This window comes from Bos indicus x Bos taurus, chromosome 8 (genome assembly GCF_003369695.1).
Source record: "Bos indicus x Bos taurus breed Angus x Brahman F1 hybrid chromosome 8, Bos_hybrid_MaternalHap_v2.0, whole genome shotgun sequence".
NCBI lineage: Eukaryota > Metazoa > Chordata > Mammalia > Artiodactyla > Bovidae > Bos > Bos indicus x Bos taurus.
Genome location: NC_040083.1, coordinates 36,997,608 through 37,021,356, shown reverse-complemented (window position 1 = coordinate 37,021,356; position 23,749 = coordinate 36,997,608). Strand labels below are relative to the sequence as shown.

The window sequence follows — 23,749 nt, the reverse complement described above, 5'->3', positions numbered from 1 at the left end:
GGTCTTTAGACCCTTATCATTCTTCCTTGCCTACAGCTCTCTCCCAGACATTTCCTTATTCAATCCTGTCGTAGCAACAATACATTGGACGGTGTCAAGCCTCAGGGGCTCAGGGAGGTACAAAACCAGTTTGGGCCTTGTATTTCTCCATTTAAGTTAAGGTTACAATTTGTCCAGAGGCTGATTTTTATTTAGGCCTCAGGCCTCCAGGCCTGTACTCATTTGTGTGGCACATTATAGCAATTCTCTTCAAGCAGACTCTCACCAGAGGGATTTCATTCTTGCAAAAATCTAAGTTAGTGTAGGGATGGTAGCATAGGAACAAATGGCCAAGGAAGGAACTGATGTCCACTGGGCCCAAGGGTGAGTTGTTCTAATCTATTCTCTTATTCTCACCATCTCACCACAGACATTTAGCATTAGGGGTTATGGCAATAAGTTAAACATGCTCCCCACCTTCAAAGACATTATAGCCTAACAGGGGAGAGGGACCTGCAGAAGAGCAACTTATTAATAGATACCATAAAATGGTGGCCAGAATATGGAAATGGGCAAAATTAAGTAAAGTACATATGGAAGGAGCCATCCACCAATGCCTTTTGCCCAAACCCTGGACATCCATTTCCAGAAGTAAATTCTTTCCCTCCCTATTTTAAAAAGCCCCCACCTCACACCTAGATACCTGCTATCATTCCCTTTTTGAAAACCAGGCATTTCATGGGGCGGGTGCACCATCGAGAGTTTGCAAGGTGTCTGTGTAATCTGTGAATTCACTGTGCTTATTTACATCTGTGGCTCTTTGGCCCTTTCCCCTTCTTTTGTCTCTTTCCTGTATCCGTGACTCCAAAACCTGCATTTCTATTCAACATATGTCAAATTTTCAGCTACCAAGACTTTGAAGTGAAGGGAAGTCATCCCAGAGAGGGGGAAAAAAGTTTTATCTGTGAAAGTGGGATCTGCACAGGGCAAATCTGTTAAGCAGAGGGTCATTAGCTGAGCAGTCCTCAGGCAGGTGGGCCTGGGTGTGTGGATGACAGAAGCAGGCCTGCTGTGTGAATGAATGTGATGGGGCAAAGGTTTACCACCTGTAAATTGTGAGCCCCTATCTGAGAAAGGATGCCTGAAGACAGAAGAAGTATACTACTAGGTTGAAATATGTATGTATATATTTCCCTCTCTTGGGCCTTATCAAAAAGACTGTATATTTTAAAAGTTTTAACTTTTTCCCAATTCCAAGTGGGGCTATATCTAAGTTAATGGTGCCTAGGAAAGATGTATGGCTGCATCCCTTTCTGAAAGTGCTCTCCGGAGACTTTCCTCAAAAAGTCCCACTTGATGACAGAGCAAGAAACAAAACTGCTGATATTGTTCAAACAACAGGAAACATATTTTATTTACAACATTACTAATAAATCCTTCCTACTACATTTTAAATTCTCCCCCTTAAAGTAGACAGTATGAAATCTCATAAAAGGGGTGTATACATGGCATTGCTGAACATGCCTCTCTAGGAGACGTATCTCCGCTGCACACCTGGGGAAAGGGGCAGCCTAAATGAACCTGGAGGATTCTCTCCTCAATATGACCCACCATGGCTTCTCTGTTTCCTACATCCTTTTAGATTTCTTTGTTTAAAGAAACCCATTTCCTAACAAGCACAGAGCAAATACCCCCATGAATACATTAGTTTCTTCTTTTCTCATAAACTTTTTCTTTCTTCCTCTGTCCCTCTGATGCTTCTTTTCCTTCTCAATTTTTTTTTCCTAGCTCTTTTTTTTTTTTTTTTTTTAACATACTTACAACCGGTTTTCTCATTTCTCCTCTCTTCTTTCTTTCTTCCCCCCTTCTAGGCATTTATTGAGGGAGGAAGAGAGATATTTTTTAAAGGTTAAAAAGGATGGCTGTCATTTTCAAGAATATATCAATCTAATATCAGAGAATGTTAGTCCTCTCTGTTTTTTAAGTCTTTAAAAAAATGCTGGTCATGGATTTGGGGTGATTCTGATAGTGATCATACCTTGCTTTTGTGTCTATTTTGCTTACTGTTCACAAAGTCTTCTTTCACTTAGGTTTTATATACTGTACGACTGCCAGAGACAGTATTCAATGTGTTGATTTGAGTCTTCCAGATTTGAGGTCACTAATATTTCTCAGGCTATGACACCTGAGAGACAGATAATTGGTGACACAATTCAACTCCATAAGCATTTACTCACTGGGTCCTGTGTGCCCGGTACCATATATCCAAAGAGGAAGAAGCTGCAGCCTTGGCTTTCTTAGGAGTTCCCAGGCCAATGCAGAGCACTAAGTGGTAAACTATTGGTGTCATCATTGGAATATGAAGGATTGCTTATTATTATGATTATCATTATATATTTTTGATTGAAAATGAATGTTATGGAAGATTAAGGGCCTTAAAGAATGAGCAGGAGTTTTATGTATTGTGATTGGAAGGGATGTATATGGAATAACCTAATCAAAGGAACAAGTGAAATGTGAACTATTATTGGCCATATCAACAGTGGTTTCACCAACTCTCAGGAATCCTCTACCACCTTGATCTTGTTCTGTTCCCATTATCAACACTGGGGAATTTCCACCATCTGCTTTTTCATATCCTACTTTTAGCCAACTGAGAATTTTCACTGAATCCATGTTGGTTCAGTGCACTCCTTTTTAATTAAAAAAAAAAAAAAAAAAGCCCCAGAGTTTCAGAAGGCAATTTCAACATCCTAAAGGGTTGGAGTGACATGGTACCAGCCAGTAAGGTACGTGAGGGAAGCCGAGATCAAGGAATCAAGGACTATATCACCAGATGTAGGAGAACAAGTGACTTCCATTCATCTGTTTTTGTGGAAAGTGCTGGGAATAGTGTGTATTTTCAGAGTCATAGTTACTTTGATAGTATTTGAAATCATAAATGCCTATTTCACAACCATGCATGTAGTATGCTCATGTATTAGGTTGATCCATGTGAAATGCTAGTATCATATGATAATCAGAATGGGACTTCCAGGGCCTCCTCAATTTCTCAGCCATTAGAAAATTAAAGGTTTTAGGAATCTTTAATACATTTTACACAATCCATTTTAGATAACTGATGAAACTGAAAGATTTCCTAATGCAATATGGGAAACATTTTTTCACATAAGGATATTTCCGTGCACAGCAAATGGGGTGTAAACAATCAAGTTTTTTGTCTTGTTTTGGATCTATATCACAGCAAACTATTCAGAACTCTTTCAAAAATGTTTTAGGAAATTCTGAAAATAGACTCTTTAGGAATTTTGTTTCTAGATCCAGCTGGAAATACTAGGAAACCAGCCTAATGTGAAATATTCCATCTTTTGGTTGAATACATTTGGTCTGTTCAGATTCAAATAACAGTTATTAAGTACTTGAGCATTTTCTAACTTACTAGCTCATGTTCTAGGTTCATTCATTATTATTTATACATTATTTTCTTTAATAACAACTCTGCATGTGACCTTACACTTATTTAGGTACTATTTTCTCATTCCACAGATGAGGAAACAGCTTGAGAGAAGATAAATGACTTGGTCACATGGAACAGAGGAAGAATGGAGCCAAGCATGGGAGCCAGGCATTGGACCCAGGTCTCTTGACTGTAAGTCTTGTGTTCTTTCTGCTCTTCCATGATCCTTATGTCTAAACTTCTAAAGGAAAATTAAAAATTACATCTAGGGTGAGATGCCTGTGAAAAGAGGAATGAGATATTTATTATTGAATTAGGCTCATATGTTTCTATCCTTTATCATGTAGAAATGTAACTATATTTGTGCATGATATTATATATGTCATAGTGTTGAACATATATATGTTCATATATGATATTATATATGTCTTATATGTCATAGTGTTGAACAAGAGGGCCATTCTATTTAGACAAGTAGTGAGAAAATTTTCAGAATATCCTGGACTATAGGAAGAGGGCTGTAAGGGAATGACATGATTATAGAAGAAGGTATGTATATAATGCACGGAGCATGTTGCCTTGATCTCTGTGACTATTAGTTTGGAAACATAAAAGAAATGTGTGTGTGTGTGTATCTGTGTGTATGTGTGCATGCATGCGTGTGCTTCTGTCCTATGAATTTTAACATGTAATTTGATATTACCTAAAAGTACAATTTACCTGAAATGTCTTATATATTTCCTATTACAAAATTTGAACTTGTTCAAAATTTATAAAATAGACTATGATCATCTTACTGAAGCATTTTTTGGTTTACACAGGTACCATCACAATGTAAATATTATGTGATTTATATTTGACTTTTAGAGATGCATCCATTATGTTAAGCAACTTGCACTTGTCCATATATAGTCTGGTTTATGCAGGTCTGTATAATTTCTGGAGAGTGTGGACCTTCTTTATTTTTTATATTCCTACTGTGATGCTTGATGTTTTATGGATAATGATCCCTTTGAGAATCTGATGAAGTAATGAAGCTTGTTCTAAGAATAGATACACGCATAAAAGTCAACAACCTTGCATTTCATGCCAGGGATTCGTGAACTTCTTGGCACCAATCTCTGGACCTCCAAGTTAAGAACAACTTGGCACTAAGTCTGCTACATAGTAGGTTTCATAGATACTTCTCTTATGTTCCTCAACCCATAACTATGAGATGTGAGTATGAGTGAATGCATCACTCCACAGCTCAATCCCATCTCCTCATCCTCTCTAACTCTAGTCCCATCCAAACTCTTCACTCTGACTGAAGGGAAAGGAAGGGGGCATAATTCCTGTGGATATGTAGTCAATCTTTCCTTTTAATGGTACCATTTGGCATATCTACTCTGGCTTGGAAATTTTTGAATTAGACATACGTAATAAATCTTTAAGTTTTTTAATCACCAGATGACGTAAAATAAGTGCCCTTTGTCTCTGAGCTTCACTGAGTCATTGAGACCCATCTGTGGAGACTGGATGAAGTGAAGTTCAAATATGAACTTGGGAAGAAAAACAGGCGAAGTCCTCAAATGCATGGATTATGCTAAAAAACAGTGATTTTACATTTTGATGTGGTTGTTGTGTCTCTAAAGTTAGACATGAGAAGAATGGTGGTGTAGAAATGCCAGTGTATTGGATACTGCCAAGAATATTTTGGCGATCAATGACTTGCAGAGTTGTGTACGTTGCAAAGTTTGCCTTCAGGCTCAGGATTTGAATTGGTATCATGGAAAAGCTTTGTTTGTAAATAGACAGACTCAGGCCATTTCTAGTTTGTGTTGCATGGGATCAAATGAACAAGGATTTTTTTGGTAGTAGAATACAAATTTTTGTAACAGATATTACTATTTTCCATTGATATACTATTTTCCTTTCCTTCTGGACACATGTTAAAATTGCTCTTTCCACCCTACCTCCCTGAAATTAATTGAGGCCATTTGATTCTCTTGGGCCAGTGAAATGTAAGCTAAATGAAATTTAACACCCATGATTCTACACCTCCCCTTCCATCTACCTCACTGACCTATGGAGTTCCAGATGGCGGTGCCTCCATCATGCTTGATCCCTGAGTGAGGATAACATGGAGCAGAGGCCACTTTCCAACCTACAATGGTTGCATAGCTGAAGCAAGAAAAACACTTTGGTTGTTATAAGCCACGGATGTTTATGGTTATTTGTCATAGCGGCACAGCCTAGTCTGTTATGCCTGCTATTATACAACTTCTGTTTAAGCATTGTAAACAGATTAATGAGCTAGTGAGTAGATAGAACAATGTAAAAGGGAAAATTAGTAGTTTCTTGTTTTTAATAGTGGGTCTGTTCCTCATAGGAGCATCTCAGACAGTCGTTCTGGGATTCCTGGCTATTCCACAAAGCAAATACGTGTGTGCAAACATATCGATAGCAATGAAAACTTAGAGAATTCACAATGGCTGGGCTGGCCCAGTGGCCCAGGCACATAAACACTATTTGCTTCCTTTCCCCTTTTGTTTTCTCTGAGAGCTAGAGAGTACTTGAGTCACTCAGCTTCCTCCACTGGGACAGTGGTGACAATGATCTTGTTGTTCTCTAGAGGCTTCATGTCGTGGTTAAGTCACTTGAAACTGTTTAATAATCTGTGCAGGGCTTGTTGGGTCACAAAGTCCCAAAGCCTCTTCCTCACACATTATCTTCCACCACTCTCATTTTTTTGCCCATGAACAGAAGAGTCTCTCAGGATCCTTTAAAGTGTATCCATCACAGGCTTGACTACAATGGGAAAGGGGTAGGAGAAAGTACTTTCACCATTAGCAGGCACAAGCTGAACAAATCTCAATAAGTGACAGGCATAGGTGATGAAGAGCTAATTCTTAGATTCCAGCAATTCACCAGTGTCACTTTTTAATTTGACGGAAGATGATATATAGGTAGAGAGGCAAATGTTGTCAAGAGAAGCACAATGGATTTGGAATAAATGATCTTGTCTCAAACATGCTCTCTACCATTTCCCAGTTTTGTGGTTGTAAATACCTGCTTAAGCTAATCCCATATTCTTTACCAGCACCAGTGGGTGCAGTGATACCTACCTTCCATGGTAACTCTAAAATGTATTTCACAAAATAGGCTTTCAGGGACTTTCCTGGCAGTCCAGTGGTTAAGACTTCCTGCTTCCCCTGCAGGGGATATGGGTTCAATCCCTGGTTGGGGAACTGAGATACCACATGCTGTGTGGCCAAAAATATGGGGAGGCTTTCATTCAACACTGCTTTCCTGTTGTTTGTTTTCATATTCAGTAAATAGTACCATAATGCAGGTGTCCAGACAGTCCTCAAGAGTCATGTTTTCCTTTAATGCCCAGTCAGTAATAATCTAAAGTTCTATCCCAACCAAGTCCAAGAAGTCCAGTGTTTTTCTTCATTCCACTCTTAGGTTTTCTGAGAATCTCTGAGGGATGTGTACATATTTCACAAATGTATCCTAGCTGTTCTTATCACTTTAGCCAGTTATCTGGCACCAGACTCTTGCTCTGATTCTCTGCAAGTCCCCCTTGCTGTTGTGTAACTGTCTCCTCTAAGCTCTAGCTCTTCATCTGTACGTTGCTTTTTCTTAAAATTTGACCCAAGTCTGTCTCTTTATTGCCTCAGCACAGCAAAAACCAGGCTCTGAGAAGATTATTGTGAAGGCTTAGGGACAATAGAAAAAGATTTCAACTTGATGAGGGGTTAAGTAGAGGAGGCAGAATTTATATGCCCATTATGTAATGATCCCCAGATCCAGTGCTTTCCAAATGGTCTCTGTAGCAAATGAACAGAATTCCCTGTTAAACACAATCCTAGTGAATTAGAATCTCTTAGAGTGACTGAACAAGAGTGTATATTTTAATAAACTTATGAAAATTTCTCTGTTGGGACATTGGAATGGAATTGTTTGGGAACTTGTGCCCCAGTGACATGTTGCAAGAAGAAGTTTACGTCAAACTCGAAAGAATGATTTGATCATATTTCCCTGGCCTGGGTTTGTGCTTCCAACTTTTCCAGGACCAGACTGAAAAAAAACAAATGAACAATAACAACGGTAGCAGGAACAACAAACTTTAAAAAGAGCTTTCCCTTGGGTAAACTTTGTTTTTTGCAGTTTCCACACCATCTCTCTTCTTTCTTGCTCATGGAACAATTATGTACCTAGCTTCTGGTGATGAATTAGACTTTGTCCGAGTCAGTTTTGATTATCCTGCCTCCTCTATTTTAGCCTTCCTTCTATCTAAGGGGTAGTCATATGATCCAATTCTTGGCAATAGAATGCAGCAAGAAACTTTGAGGGGAACAATCTCTGGGAAAACTTTCACTTTTCCATCTTAAATATAGATGTCATTATTAGATAATTGATTCTGAGAGTCAGATTCTGATCATGAAGGAAAGGAAGAGAAAAGTACAGAAACATTGTCCATTCCTAGACCAAAGTCAGTGTCTGCTTTACCCCCAGTCTTCTTTTGGTGGGAGAAAGACCCCCAGTCTTTCTTAGGCCACTGTACCTGTTTCTTTGTTCTGGCTACTAAAAACATTTCCAGTCTCAGGCTGTCCTCCCTATAAAGGTCATGTTATTTCAGTGGTAACCACAATGATGATCGGCTTTCATGCTACATGACCTATTTAGCTCCTCATTATTGCAAATATCTCCATTTCAAAAGAGAATGTTGGCTTTGTCAAAAATCTCATTGTTTTTTATCCCCTTCAAATTAATGAAGAGGCTTGTCCTTAAAATTTGCTGTGACAGTGGTTTGTCCTCTACTAAGAAAAAGCTTGGAAATAAGGTTTTTCTCTTCTATCTCATCTCCCCACATCCCTCATTCTCATGGTTTCAGAAATTGGCACACTTTGTACTAATATGTAGTATGCCAAAATCTTTTTTATAATTTCCAAATATTCTTTATCATATAAATGCACAAACATATACAAATCATATTCATACATACACATATACATATGTAAATTCATATTTTCTCTCCTTTAAAATATTATGAAGGAAATATGTACACATTAATTATCAGATCAGATCAGTCGCTCAGTCGTGTCCGACTCTTTGCGACCCCATGAATCGCAGCACGCCAGGCCTCCCTGTCCATCACCAACTCCCGGAGTTCACTGAGACTCACGTCCATCGAGTCAGTGATGCCATCCAGCCACGCCCCCACGCCCGAGGTCAGGGGTGGCGGCCAGGAGGAGATACCCCACTCCCCAAGCCCGAGTCCAGGGGCGACGGGCGGGAAGAGCTACCCCACATTAATTATAGATACATTTAAAAATGCAGACTAGTATACAAATAGTAAACATTAGTAAAAATAGTATGCAAATAGTACAGATAGTATACAAATAGCATGTTAGTATGTTATTCACCAACAGTATCCACAGTCTCCTACAAAGCGTTTCCATATCTTGAGAAAATATTTGCAAACCATATATCAAATAAGGGGTTAATATACAAAATATAAAAGGAATTCATGCAGCTCAATAGCAACAAACAAACAACCTGATTGCAAAATGAGAAGAGAAACTCAATAGACATTTTTTCAAAGAATACACACAACTGGCCAACAGGTATATTAAAAGGTGCTCAATACCCTGGTCATCAGCAAAAGGCAAATCAAAACCACAGTGAGATATCACCTCACACCTGTCAGAATGGCTGTCATCAGTAAGACAAGAAATAACAAGTGCTAGTAGGAACAAAGAGAAAAAGGAACCTTGGTACACAGTTGGTGGGAATGTAAATTGGCACAGACATTATGGAAAACTGTACAGGGTTTCCTCAAAAAACAAAACATAGAACTATCATATGATCCAGCAATCCCTATTCAGGATATATTCCTAAAGGAGATAAGATCAGTATCTCAAAGAGATACTGCAACCCCATGTTCACACAGCATTATTCACAATAGCCGAAATGTGAAAACAGTCTGGGTGTCTGTTGATGAAGGAACAGATAAAGAAAATACTGTGTAGTTCAGTTCAGTTCAGTCGCTCAGTAGTGTCCGACTCTTTGAGACCCCATGAATCACAGCACTCCAGGCCTCCCTGTCCATCACCAACTCCTGGAGTTCACCCAGACTCACGTCCATTGAGTCAGTGATGCCATCCAGCCATCTCATCCTCCGTCGTCCCCTTCTCCTCCTGCCCCCAATCCCTCCCAGCATAAGACTCTTTTCCAATGAGTCAACTCTTCGCATGAAGTGGCCAAAGTACTGGAGTTTCAGCTTTAGCATCATTCCTTCCAAAGAAACCCCAGGGCTGATCTCCTTCAGAATGGACTGGTTGGATCTCCTTGCAGTCCAAGGGACTCTCAAGAGTCTTCTCCAACACCACATTTCAAAAGCATCAATTCTTTGGTGCTCAGCCTTCTTCACAGTCCAACTCTCACATCCATACATAACCACTGGAAAAACCATAGCCTTGACTAGACAAACTTTGGTGGCAAAGTAATGTCTGTGCTTTTGAATATGCTATCTAGGTTGGTCATAACTTTCCTTCCAAGAGATCTGTCTGTATATGAATATTCAATTCAGTTCAGTCAGTCACTTCTGTTCAACTCTTTGTGATGCCATGGACTGCAGCACACCAGGCTTCATTGTTGATCACCAACTCCTGGGGCTTGCCCAAATTGATGTCCATTGAGTCAGTGATACCATCCAACCATCTCATCCTCTGTCATCCCCTTCTCCTCCTGCCTTCAGTCTTTCCCAGCATCAGGGTCTTTTCCAAGGAGTCAATACTTCCCATCAGGTGGCCAAAGTATTGGAATTTCAACATCAGCATCAGTCCTTCCAATGAATATTCAGGACTGATTTCCTTTAGGATTGACTGATTTGATCTCCTTGCAGTCCAAGGGACTCTGAAGAGTCTTCTCCAACACCACAGTTGAAAAGAATCAATTATTTGGCTCTTGATTTTCTCTATAGTCAAACTCTCATATCCATACACGACTCCTGGAAAAACCATAGCTTTGAATAGACAGACCTTTATTAGCAAAGTAATGTCTCTACTTTTTAATATGCTGTCTAGGTTGGTCATAGCTTTTCTTCCAAGGAGCAAGCATCTTTTCATTTCATGGCTGCAGTCACCATCTGCAGTGATTTTGGAGCCCCCCAAAATAAAGTCTGACACTGTTTCAACTGTTTCCCCATCTATTTACCATGAAGTGATGGGACTGGATGCCATGATCTTAGTTTTATGAATGTTGAGTATTAAACCAACTTTTTCACTCTCCTCTTTCACTTTCATCTAGAGGTTCTTTAGTTCTTTTTCACTTTGTGCCATAGGGGTAGTGTCATCTGTGTATCTGAGATTATTGATATTTCTCCTGGTAATCTTGATTCCAGTTTGTGCTTCATCCAGCCCTGCATTTTACATGACGTACTCTGCATATAAGTTCAATAAGCAGGGTGAAAATATACAGCCTTGATGTACTTCTTTCCAGATTTGGAACCAGTCTGTTGTTCCATGTCTAGTTCTCACTGTTGCTTCTTGACCTGCATACAGATTTCACAGGAGGCAAGTAAGGTGGTCTGGTAGTCCCGTCTGTTTAAGGATTTTCCATAGTCTGTTGTGATCTACACAGTCAAAGGCTTTGGCATAGTCAATAAAGCAGAAAGAGATGTTTTTCTGGAACTGTCTTGCTTTTTTGATGATCCAATGGTTGCTGGCAATTTGATCTCTTGTTCCTCTGCCTTTTTAAAACCAACTTGAACATCTGGAAGTTCACAGTTCACATACTGTTGAAGCCTGGCTTGGAGAATTTTGAGTATTAATTTGCTAGTGTGTGAAATGAGTGTGATTGTGCAGTAGTTTGAACATTCTTTGGCATTGCCTTTCTTTGGGAGTGGAATGAAAACTGACCTTTTCCAGTCCTGTGGCCAATGTGGAGTTTTCCAAATTTGCTGGCATATTGAGTGCAGCACTTTCACAGCATCATCTTTTAGGATTTGAAATAGCTCAACTGACATCCCATCACCTCTACTAGCTTTGTTCATAGTGATGCTTGCTAAGGTCCACTTGACTTCACATTCTAGGATGTCTGGCTCTAGGTGAGTGATCACATTATTGTGGTTATCTGTGTCATGGAGATCTTTTTTTGTATAGTTCTTCTTTGTATTCTTGCCACCCCTTCTTAATATTTTCTGCTTCTGTTAGGTCCATACCATTTCTGTCCTTTATTGTGCCCATCTTTGCATGAAATGTTCCCTTGGTATCTCTGATTTTCTTGAAGAGATCTCTAGTCTTTCCCATTCTGTTGTTTTCCTTTATTTCTTTGCATTGATCACTGAGGAAGGCTTTCTTATCTCTCCTTGCTATTCTTTGGAGCTCTGCATTCAAATGGGTGTATCTTTCCTTTTCTCCTTTGCCTTTAGCTTTTCTTTTTTTCTTAGCTATTTGTAAGGCCTCCTCAGACAGCCATTTTGCCTTTTTCATTTGTTTTTCTTGTGGATGATCTTGATCACTGTCATGAACCTCTATCCATAGTTCTTCAGGCACTCCATCTATCAGATCTAATCCCTTGAATCTATTTGTCACTTCCACTGTATAATCATAAGGAATTTGAATTAGTTCATACCTGAATGGTGTAGTGCGTTCCCCTACTTTCTTCAATTTAAGTCTGAATTTGGCAATAAGGAGTTCATGATCTGAGGCATAGTCAGCTCCCGGTCTTGTTTTTGCTGATTGTATAGAGCTTCTCCATCTTTGGCTACAAAGAATATAATCAATCTGATTTTTCTATTGACCGTTTGGTGATGTCCATGTATACAGTCTTCTCTTGTGTTGTTGGAAGAGGGTGTTTGCTATGCCCAGAGCATTCTCTTGGAAAACTCTGTCATCCTTTTCCTTGCTTCATTTTGTACTCAAAGGCCCAATTTGCCTGTTACTCCAGATATCTCTTGCCTTCCTACTTTTGCATTCCAGCCCCTTATAATGGAGAGGACATCTTTTTTTTGGTGTTAGTTCTAGAAGGTCTTGTAGGTCTTCATAGAACCGTTCAACTTCAGCTCCTTCAGCATTAGTGGTTGGGGCATAGACTTGGATTATTGTGATAGTGAAGGGCTTGCCTTTGAAACAAACAGAGATCATTTTGTTGTTTTTGAGATGCACCAAAGAACTGCATTTTGGAGTCTTTTGTTGACCATGATGGCTACTCCATTTCTTCTAAGGGATTCTTGCCCACAGTAGTAGATATAATGGTCATCTGAGTTAAATTCAACCATCTGGTCCATTTTAGTTCACTGATTCCTAAAATGTCAATGTTCACTCTTGCCATCTCCTGTTTGACCACTTCCAGTTTACCTTGATTCATATACCTAACATTCCAGGTTCCTATGCAATGTTGTTCTTTACAGCATTGGACTTTACTTACATCACCAGTCATGTTCACAACTGGGCGTTGTTTTGCTTTGGCTCTGTCTCTTCGTTCTTTCTGGAGTTATTTCTCCACCCTTCTCCAGTAACATATTGGGCATCTATCGACCTGGGGACTTCATCTTTCAGTGTCATATCTTTTTGTATGACACTGTCTTTTCATACTGTCATGAGGTTCTCAAGGCAAGAATACTGATGTGGTTTGACATTTCCTTCTCCAGTGGATCACATTTTGTTAGAACTCTCCACCATGACCCGTCCGTCTTGGGTGGCCCTACACAACATGGCTCATAGTTTCAATAAGTTAGAAAAGGCTGTGGTCCATGTTATCAGTTTGATTTGTTTTCTGTGATTGTGGTTTTCATTCAGTCTGCCCTCTGATGGATAAGGATAAGAGGATTATGAAAGCTTCCTGATGAGAGAGACTGACTGAGGGGAAAACTGGGTCTTGTTCTGATGTGGGCAGGGGTGGGGGGGTGAGGGCATGCTCAGTAAATCTTTAATCCAATTTTCAGTTGATGGGAGAGGCTATGTTCCCTCCCTGTTGTTTGACCTGAGGCCATACTATGGTGGAGGTAATGAAGATAATGGCCACCTCCTTCAAAAGGTCCCATGCCCCCACTGCCACTCTCAGTGCCCCCAACCCTGCAGCAGGCCGTAGACAACCCACACCTCTACCAGTGACTCTTGGACACTCACAGGCAAGTCTGAGTCAGTCTCTTGTGGGGTCACTGCTCCTTTCTCCTGGGTCCTGGTGTGCTCAGGGTTTTGTTTATGTCCTCCAAGAGTCTGTTTCCCCAGTCCTGTATAATTTCTGGGGGCTCTATGATGGGGTTAATGGTGACTTCCTCCAAGAGGGCTTATGCCACACCCAGATCTCCTGCACTCAGAGCTCCTGCTCCTGCAGCAGGCACTGATGACGGTACCTCTGCAGGAGACACTCAAACATTCAAAGGCAGGTCTGGCTTAGTCTCTGTGGGGTCTCTTGGTGCACACAAGGTTTTGTTTGAGTCCTCTGAGTGTCTCTGGCAGGTGTGAAGTTTGATCCTAAACTCAATTTTTACTATTATTCAGCCTTAAAAAGAAAAAAATTCTGCCTTTTGCAAGGATAAATGGATTAACTTGTTAGTCATTATGCTATGTAAAATAAGTCAAATACCTAAAGAAAAAAACTTCAATCTCACTTATATGTGGAGCCTAAAATAAGTCAGCTACATAGAAACAGAGAATAGAATGGTGGATATCAGGTATGGGAAAGGGTGCACAGTTATGGGGAATGGAGAGGTTTTGGTCGGAGCATACAAAGTTGCATTTATGCAGGATGAATAATTCTAGAGATTTGTTGTATAGCATGATGACTATAGTTAATAATACTGCAGTGAATACTGAAAATTTGCTGAGAGAGTAGATTTCAGATGCTCCTATTACACACAAAATGATAACTATGTGAGAAGATATGTTAGTTGGCCTGACTGTAATAATCATCTCACTAAATATATATATAATCGTTATGTTTACTTTATAACTGACTGGTTGGATCTCCTTCCTGTCCAAGGGGCCCTCAAGAGTCTTCTCCAGCACCGCAATTCAAAGGCATCAGTTCTATGGCCTTCTTTGTAGTTCAACTATCATATCCATACATGACTACTGGAAAAACCATACGTTGAACTAGACAGACCTTTGTTGGCAAAGTGATGTTTCTGCTTTTTAATATGCTGTCTAGGTTTGTCTTAGTTTTCCTTCCAAGGAGCTAGTGTCTTTTTATTTCATGGCTAGAGTCACCATCCACAGAGATTTTGGAGCCCAAGAAAATAACATCTGCCACTGCTTCCACTTTTTCCCCATCTATTTGCCATGAAGTGATGGGCCAGATACCATGATCTTAGTTTTCTGAATGTTGAGTTTTAAGCCAGCTTTTTAACTCTACTCTTTCACCCTCACCAAGAGTCTCTTAAGTTCCTCTTCACTTTCTGTCATAAGGGTGGTATCATCTGCATATCTGAGGTTGTTAATATTTCTCCTGGCAATCTTGATTCCAGGTTGTGATCCATCCAGCCCCACATTTCAGTTGATGTACTCTTCATAAAAGTTAAATAAGCAGGGTGACAATATATAGCCCTGATGTATTGCTTTTCCACTTTTGAACCAGTCTGTTGTTCCATGTCTGGTTCTAACTGTTTGAACAATTCTGGGTTGTTACAGGTTTCTCATGAGACAGGTAAGGTGGTCTGGTATCCCCATCTTTTAAGAATTTTCACACTTTGTTATGATCCACATAGTCAAAGGGTTTCACATAGTCAGTGATGCAGTACTAGAAAATACACGTTAAAAACTCTTTTCTGAAGCACATTTGCCACACATTTTTATTTATTTGGAGTCTGAAGGAGTCTTAAAATTCATTTAGTTTAAACCGTCATTTAGCAGAGAAGACGAAATCAAATGATTGTGTCTTTTTTAAGATCACAGAATTATTATTGGCAAATAACAGACTAAAAGTCAACTCTTGTACTGTCTAGTCTAGTGATCTCCACATATCCTTCTATTACTTCCCTAAATTCAGAATTATGTGAAATTCAGATGTTAAACAGTAAAAAGGAATGGCAAGTTGCTAAGAATTTTATTTAGAAAGTCTTTCTAGTTTCTCTTCACTTTCATTAATGTATTTATTTTTTAATTAGTTGGGTAACATATATTCAGACTTTATCATTTAATGTTAGTGACTATGAAATTGTAACCTAAAACACTGCCATTGAATTTCATCTATAATGAAGATATTTGATAACACTAGAAATATCAGTTTCTACTTTGCAGTATAACCTCCTGTTCTGATTTACTCTGATCTTCCTAGCAACGATATGGCTTTCTTTGCTTGTCTCATAACCTTTTCCCCTAGCAGTTCTTCAATGACTAAAAAGATTTTCAGATTAAATTTGCAAGCCCTTAATGAATTCCTGGCAAGTGGTGCTCAGTTATTGAGTGATCCATCAGTGGTACCATGGTACATCAACAGATACTGGATTGTTACCTCATCAGGGCCCTGGTGCCAAGATTTATTTTAGAAATTTGACCCGAAAAACTTTTGTTTTACAGATATTCCTTTTGAAAAAAAAAGGAAAGGATTAAATATATCTTTATTATATTTTATTTTGTATAGTGAAGGTTTCTTAGGATGGATAATATGATATAGCAAGAGAACAAATGAAGGGGGAAATATGATACATAAGAGTATGGAGTAAAAAAACCAAAATGGCTCAGTGAACAAATGATAGGAAATTCATAAATAATCTCTTATCCTAAAGCACAGAGAACATTTGCAACCACATGTGGGTCCATTCATATAGTGTCTTCTTTTTTGAGTGTATGGGTCCATCTGTAAATGATTCTCAAAGCTGGCTCAAAATATGAACAAGCTTTAAAGAGTCCTTTATTCTACACCGGTATTTTTTCACCAGACTCTGGGATTCCTTCACCTATCCATCTCCATACTCTTACTAATTCCCAGATATTCACACATACAAATTCTTTCCACATATTGGAAAGCAGATTTAAGTCACTTTGGAAGGCCAGTCACCCCAGTTTTAGAGCTAGTTGTTTCCTGAAAACAAGTTAGAAGGACAAAACTTTTGAACGTCATTGCCTCGCCAAAGGTCATGTATAATCCACAAAGAAACCAATTCAACCTGGAAAATGTTATATGGAATCATTGTTGTGTGCTAAACTGCAATGAAAGAAACACAGACAAATCAGAACAATCAAGAAATTGGATGAAACTTAAAGAAGTTTATGATCTAAAGAAGAAAAGAGAAATGGGGAATAGTATTTAGTGATATCTTCTATGTTTTGGACCCTGTGCCATCTCATTGTTTTAATTGCACAGAAGCTTTTAGAATAGTGTTCAGGTCCTAGGACAATGCCTAGCAGAGTATTAGACCTTTTAAATGTTTACCAAATGAAAGAGTAAATGTGTAATCCTATGAAGAATGACATTACTTTGCCAACAAAGGTTCGTCTAGTCAAGGCTATGGTTTTTCCTGTGGTCATTTATGGATGTGAGAGTTGGACTGGGAAGAAGGCTGAGTGCCGAAGAATTGAGGCTTTTGAACTGTGGTGTTGGATAAGACTCTTGAGAGTCCCTTGGACTGCAAGGAGATCCAACCAGTCCATTCTGAAGGAGATCAGCCCTGGGATTTCTTTGGAAGGAATGACGCTGAAGCTGAAACTCCAGTACTTTGGCCACCTCATGCGAAGAGTTGACTCATTGGAAAAAACTCTGCTGCTGGGAGGGATTGGGGGCAGGAGGAGAAGGGGAAGACAGAGGATGAGATGGCTGGATGGCATCACTGACTCAATGGACATGAGTCTGAGTGAACTCCGGGAGTTGGTGATGGACAGGGAGGCCTGGCATGCTGTGATTCATGGGGTTGTAAAAAGTCAGACACGACTGAGTGACTGATCTGATCTGATCTGATGAAGAATGAAAAATTCAGAGGAGCCACATATCTGTTTGAGGTTAGGTTGAATTTACTTGCATGAAAACAGTAATGGGTCACTATTTATTGAGCATTTGTGTGTGTGCCCAGACTATTAGTGTAGAGGTTTGATCAACATGGCAGCCAAGTGCATGCGCTTTGGAGTTAAGCAGACACAGGTTTATATTTTTGCTCTACTAGAGTTACCAACATAGCACTGTAAATCCAGGTGGCCTCATATTACCAAGCTACAGCTTCTTCATAAAATACAGATGTGTGTACCTCTACTTCAGGCATTTGTAAGAGACTGAATGAAAATATGTAAAGTGCTTGGCAAAGTGCTTGGCACAGAGTAGGAACTAAGAGATGCAACTAAGATTGGAACCCAGCTCTGGTAGAATGAAACATGTTCCTGCAAAGATGTCCACATCTTAATCCCCAGAACCTGTGAATGATGACAGGGACTTTGCAGATATGATTAAATTAAGGCTCTTCAGATAGAGTGGTTATCTTGGATTATCTTTGTGGACCAAGGTAATGACATGGGCCTATAGAAGAGGAAGATAAGAACGTCTGAGTCATGGAAGACGATATGACAATGGAAGCAGAGGTCAAAGTAATGCAGCCACTGGTAAAGAATTCAGGCATCAACTGGAAGCTGGAAAAAACAAAGAACTAATTCTTGCCTGAAACATTCAGAAGGAAGCAGCCCTGCCTACACATTGGTTTTAGCTGGGTAAGACCCATTTTGTACTTTTGACCTTAAGAATAAATCTGCATGGCTTTAAGTTTGTGGTAATTTGTTATCAGAGCCACAGAGAACAAACACATCAACCCATGCTTTTACCTCTATGCTTTGCTGCCCTTTGCAAATACAGAATTAAATAAGAAAGAAATCTCACATTGGCAGCCTAGAATTGGTTTTCTTTTGAATTTCTTTTCTCTTAACCTGCTTGCTCTTTCTTCTCTCATGGCCAGACAATTTGACATATCTGTTTCCTCTGTCTGATTGCTTCTTCTGTGGCCACTGACTTGGGAATTATATGGAAAAAGAGAGAGAAAAAGCAGAAGGGAGAAGCAAAGGGATCATTGGCAGAAATAAGGTTTTTTGTGAGAAAAGGCAGATCCTCTGTATCTGTGGGCTGTCTTTCTAAGCTAGAAAATATGGGCTTCCCTTGAGAGGGCTTATTGTCTCCACCCTTCCCCAACATGCATCTCCATGCCTCTTCCTGTCTCTTCCAGACACAAACCCAGAGCATTTTTGAGAAGCTGGACAACTCCTCTAATGGTGGCCCACATTCAAACTCCAAATCTCCTGCATAGCTTTTTCCATTGTGTTCTTTAGAAGATGCCTTTACTGAAAATGATTATTGTAGTGACTATATGGGGCTGTCTCTAATCTTTATTTAAAGACAGGTTATTCACTTATTCATGTATTAATTCAAGATGTTTATTTGGAGAACTTTGCATGAGTCAGATTTCTCCTGAGGAACCCAGTGGTGAATGATCAGATCAGAGAAAATTCCTTTCCTCATGCATTTAGATTCCAAAGAGAGGCAGACCAACACAAGTAAACACACTTAAAATGTGTGTCAAAAGAATTGCAGATTGTGTTAAACATTTACTAAGGAAATGAACCAAGGGATGAGGTAGCTAATAAGGTGCATAGGGAGTGGGGCAGGGGAATAGGGTTACTTACACGGGGTTAGTTAAGGGAGAGTCTCACACATTTAGCTGAGACCACCGGAAAGGATGGGTAGGAGGAGCCTTGTGAAGGAGAAGGTCTGGAGAGCATTCCAGGAAAAGGGAACAGAATGCTCAGAGACTTAAAGCAGGTTCAGTTCAGTTTAGTCGCTCAGTCGTGTCTGACTCTTTGTGACCCCATGGACTGCAGCACGCCAGGCTCCCCTGTCCATCACCAACTCCTGGAGTTTACCCAGACTCATGTCCACTGAGTCGGTGATGCCATCCAACCATCTCATCCTCTGTTGTCCCCTTCTCCTCCTGTCTTCAATCTTTCCCAGCATCAAGGTCTTTTCCAATGAGTCAACTCTTCGCATTAGGTGCCAAAGTATTGGAGTTTTAACTTCAACATCAGTCCTTTCAATGAACACCCAGGACTGATCTCCTTCAGAATGGACTGGTTGGATCTCCTTGCAGTCCAAGGGACTCTCAAGAGTCTTCTCCAACACCATAGTTCAAAATTTCCAGGAATTGAAAGAAGACAGTGCCATTAGAATGTGAGGTGTGTTTGGAGCCTTTGCATGTTTACTTCATGGAGAGTCTTATAGGCAAGAGAAAGGAATTTGATTTGATTTTGTGTGTAGTAGAAAGCAATTAGAAATTTTAAGGAGGCAGTGACATAAGCTGGTATATGTTTAAATCTGCCATGTGGTTATTTGGAGAATGGATCTCAGAGGAGCAAGGCTGGAAATGGGGAGACTGTTTTATAGGCTTTGCCATCTCCCAAGTGAGACCTGAGGAAGGCCTGAACTCAGGTGGTAGAAGTCAACTATATTCAGAAATGTAATAGAAAGATTCTATGAATACATCTAATATGGTAGAGGATTCCTGTTTGGAGTACTTGGGCAGAAGGGCTGCCATTCCAGTTGAGATGGAAAAAAGATAGATGTGAAGAAGAAATAATCTTGACAAAGGGAGTGGGAGATACGTTTTGTGCATTAAAGTTTCAGATGTCTGGTAATTATCTAAGTGGAGTGGTCAGGTTGAAAGTTGGATGCATATGTACCCCTGGAGTTCAAGGGACGGGTCTGGGCCAGAGAGGTAAATGTGGAAATTATTAGCGTACTATGGCACTTAAAGCCAAATGCCTTGTGATACAACTGGAGAATATGTATGGAGAAAAAAGACAGTCAAGATGAAGCCCTGGGGAACTGCCCCACTGAGATGTCAACTGGAAGAGGAGCAGGAGCCAGGGGAACAGAAGGAGAGTGGTCAGTGAGGGAGAGAAACCACCAGGTGAACAGTGCAGGCTGCAGATGAGAAAGCAGACTGCCTGCACAGGGGGAGAAGGCGTCTCTGTCTCTTGGTGCTGAGGGCTCGAGTATAACAGAGGCAGAAAGTGGTGTTTTGTTTTTTAATAAGTTAAAAATAAGACTTTATACACAGTATTTCCTTTTCTATTTCATTCCATACTACCTTTTAAACTTGTGTATACATTCAGATTTGGGAGACCATTTATGATATATTAGATTCTTTATCTAGATCTACCCATATTTGGGGAGTGTTTTTTGGATTAGCCAACATGGAAATCACTGATAACCTTGACCAGATGAAGGTATGCCTAGGTCACCAGGTCGATTGTAGTGGGTTAATGAGTTAACGTGTCAATAATATGAGGAAGTGCAGACAGCATTTGTGTGTACAAAACTTGCCAAGAAATTTTCAAGAAATTTGGTCATGATAAGGGACAGGTAAATGGGGCAGAAGCTGACAGGAACTATGTGGACAGTGGAGGTATTTTGTGCAAGGTGTGCAAGATGGAAATGCTAAAACGTGTCTGTGCGCTGAGGAGAAAGAGCAAGTGGATGGAGAGACGGTGAATGTATGAGAGAGAGTGAGTAATAGAAGAGTAAAGTTCTTGAGAAAACAGAAAAGGCTGTGAGCTTGACCTTCACTGACAGACGCAGTAAGGAGGCAGGGGATGTGCAGGTGTCAGTGATAGAAGATACTTCTCCCTCCCAATGCTACTGTTCTTCACTGAATTATGGAAAGTCATCAGCTCATGTTAGTGGGAGGTTTGAGGAAGAGGAGAAAACATGAAATGCTTGTCTCATATGAATTAGATAACTAGCTTCCCTTAAGCTGACTTCATGCTTACTAAGCAGCCTTATTGTTGTAATTGGGCTTCCTGTGGGATTTTCCAACAGAAGGAAGATGTGAGGGACAGAGGCTCCAAGTGTCAGACTAGAGGAAGTTAGAATTCTCCCAATAAAATGTCTCTTGTGAGTTTGTCTCTGTGAGCCAACTTATGTGGGTCAACTCAGGGAGGAAGAGAAGTCCAGATCAGAAGTGCAATGTGATATGTGACAACTTTATCAACTTTGTATATGGTTCACCTGGCAAAAGGCTTGATTTATTCTATTTAACTTAAGTAGGGAGTATATAATTTACCTGCATTAGTTCAGTCACTAAGTCGTGTGTGACTCTTTGCGACCCCATGGACTGTAGCACGGCAGGCTTCCCTGTCCTTCACTATCTCCTGGTGTTTGTTAAAATTCATGTCCACTGAGTTGGTGAAACTGTCTAACCATCTCATCCTTTGTCACCCCTTCTCCTCCTGCCCTCAGTATTTCCCAGCATCAGGGTCTTTTCCAGTGAGTTGGCTCTTCACATCAGGTAGCCAAAGTATTAGAGCTTCAGCTTCAGCATCAGTCCTTCCAATGAATATTCATGACTGATTTCCTTTAGGATTGACTGGTTGCATCTCCTTGCAGTCCAAGGGACTCTGAAGAGTCTTCTCCAGGACTGCAGTTTGAAAGCATCTATTCTTCAGTACTCAGCTTTATGGTCCAACTCTCATATCTATACATGACTCCTGGAAAGACCATAGCTTTGACTATATGGACCTTTGTCAGCAAAGTGATGTTTCTGCTTTTCAATATGCTGCCTAGGTTTGTCATAGCTTTTCTTCCAAGGAGAAAATGTCTTATAATTTCATGTCTGCAGTCACTGTTTGCAGTGATTTTGGAGCCCAATAAAATAAAATTTGCCCCTGTTTCCACTTTTCACCCATCTATTTGCATTAGAAAGCCAAGAAATATGGATCTTTCGTTTAGGCTCACAATAAACTATGCATTCTATCTCTTAAACAATGATTCTAGAGACTCATTGGTTGTAATCATTGATAGTCTCATAGAAGAAGCATTTTATACCTCCAAATGCTCCCACTGTGTATCTTATAATGGAAAGTTTTCTGCTCTTCCTTACCTGTAGAAATAACACCTGTAAACAATTAATGGGGAGAAATAAGGAAGCTCTAAGATTAGCCTGAGAATTAAAGAGGCTTCATGCCATTATCAGGTACATTATGCAGCTATATTTCCCTTGAAGATTTACAAAATGTTCATCTAATGGGTTCATAATTGCTGGAAAAATAGAGAAGAGATGAAAGAGTTGGTAGTATATCAGAATATTCAAGTGCTAAAAACCCAAGGTTGTCCCCTGCTCCCATCATCAAGAAGATTTTGGTTTCAAAACAATCAGGGAAATTTTATACCTGTGGTATTTTTAACAGAGTAAATAATGACCATCCAGAGAAAGAGACTATAGGTTTCTTTCTTAGATGGGATTCTTTCAATGCTCCCTTTGGGGATTTCTCAATAGATCATTATGATAATCACTCTTTTTGTATCATATATTTTCCTCTCAAAAATGCAGAAAAAAAATGAGTGTGGGTTCTGGACAAACAAAGCTATAGAATAATTCTTGTACATAACAGCTGGGAGTGTGTGTGGCAGGGAGAGGTTTGGTGAGAGAGAGAGAGGAGGAGGACATAAAAATGTTTGTTGCTGTAGAGTGTTCCTTACAAAACAGAACTCAACAGAAACATCAGACAGAAAAAACAGGACAGAATGTTTATTCCAAAAATATTTATTGAACATCTAAAGAACAGGGCACTGCTCTGGGTGGTGCGCATACTATAGCACAGGAAGTAGACTTCAAAAAAGCCTGCTGTCAGGGAGACTTGTATTTTGATGGATGGCACCTGACTCCTCCCTTTCCCAGAAATTTTCAGTACATTGCTATGAGACCCAAGGGAGTGGAAGGCTTTTTGCTTTCTTGGATCAAACACAACCTGACTGGGTACTTTGTCTTTCTAGTTGATTTAAATGAAATAAGAAGTGACTTTCAGGTTTATCTTGGTAATAAAACTTGAGGCCGGTGAGAAGGGGATGATGATATTATTTGCTATAGAAAAGGAAGCATGTCTGTAGAGTGCTGAGATTAGATCTATCAAGGTAGCATGCAGGTAACTAGAAAGCAGCCACCAAATATGATTGAATCCTTCCCTCAGTAGCGATAACATTGTCTTCTGTTCTATTGAAACTTGCATTTCATTTTCTGAGGAAACAAGGATTCTCTCTCTTTCACTGCCAGACAAACTCTCAAACACACATGGGCACTGTCTCTCTGTTCTGTGTCTCTGTCTCACACACACACACCCACCCACACCTCCAAGCCAGTTGCGTCAGTGATTCATCTCAAAACTGCCTATCTAGAAACAAACCCATTTTTCTCCCTCTTACCAATCATCCTAAACTTCTCCTTGAAGTAAAATCAGAAAATGCACCGGCATAGTTTTCCTTGTTGCTAGAAATCCCGTCACTGTATTTTCACACCAGGATTCTCAAGCAGCCAATCTTACTCCTGAAGTAGCACAGGGACCATTTTCCTACTTT

At 39.9% G+C, this 23,749-nt stretch overlaps 1 long non-coding RNA gene across 2 annotated transcripts in view; it reads left to right on the top strand.

Annotated features, from left to right (window-relative positions):
* The window catches only part of LOC113897041, an 876,355-nt gene that overhangs the window by 82,161 nt on the left and 770,445 nt on the right, over positions 1-23,749 (top strand). For both annotated transcript variants that reach the window (XR_003512220.1, XR_003512219.1), the window contains exon 2: positions 3,526-3,628. This is a non-coding gene — a long non-coding RNA (uncharacterized LOC113897041). The remainder of the gene's footprint in view (positions 1-3,525; positions 3,629-23,749) is intronic.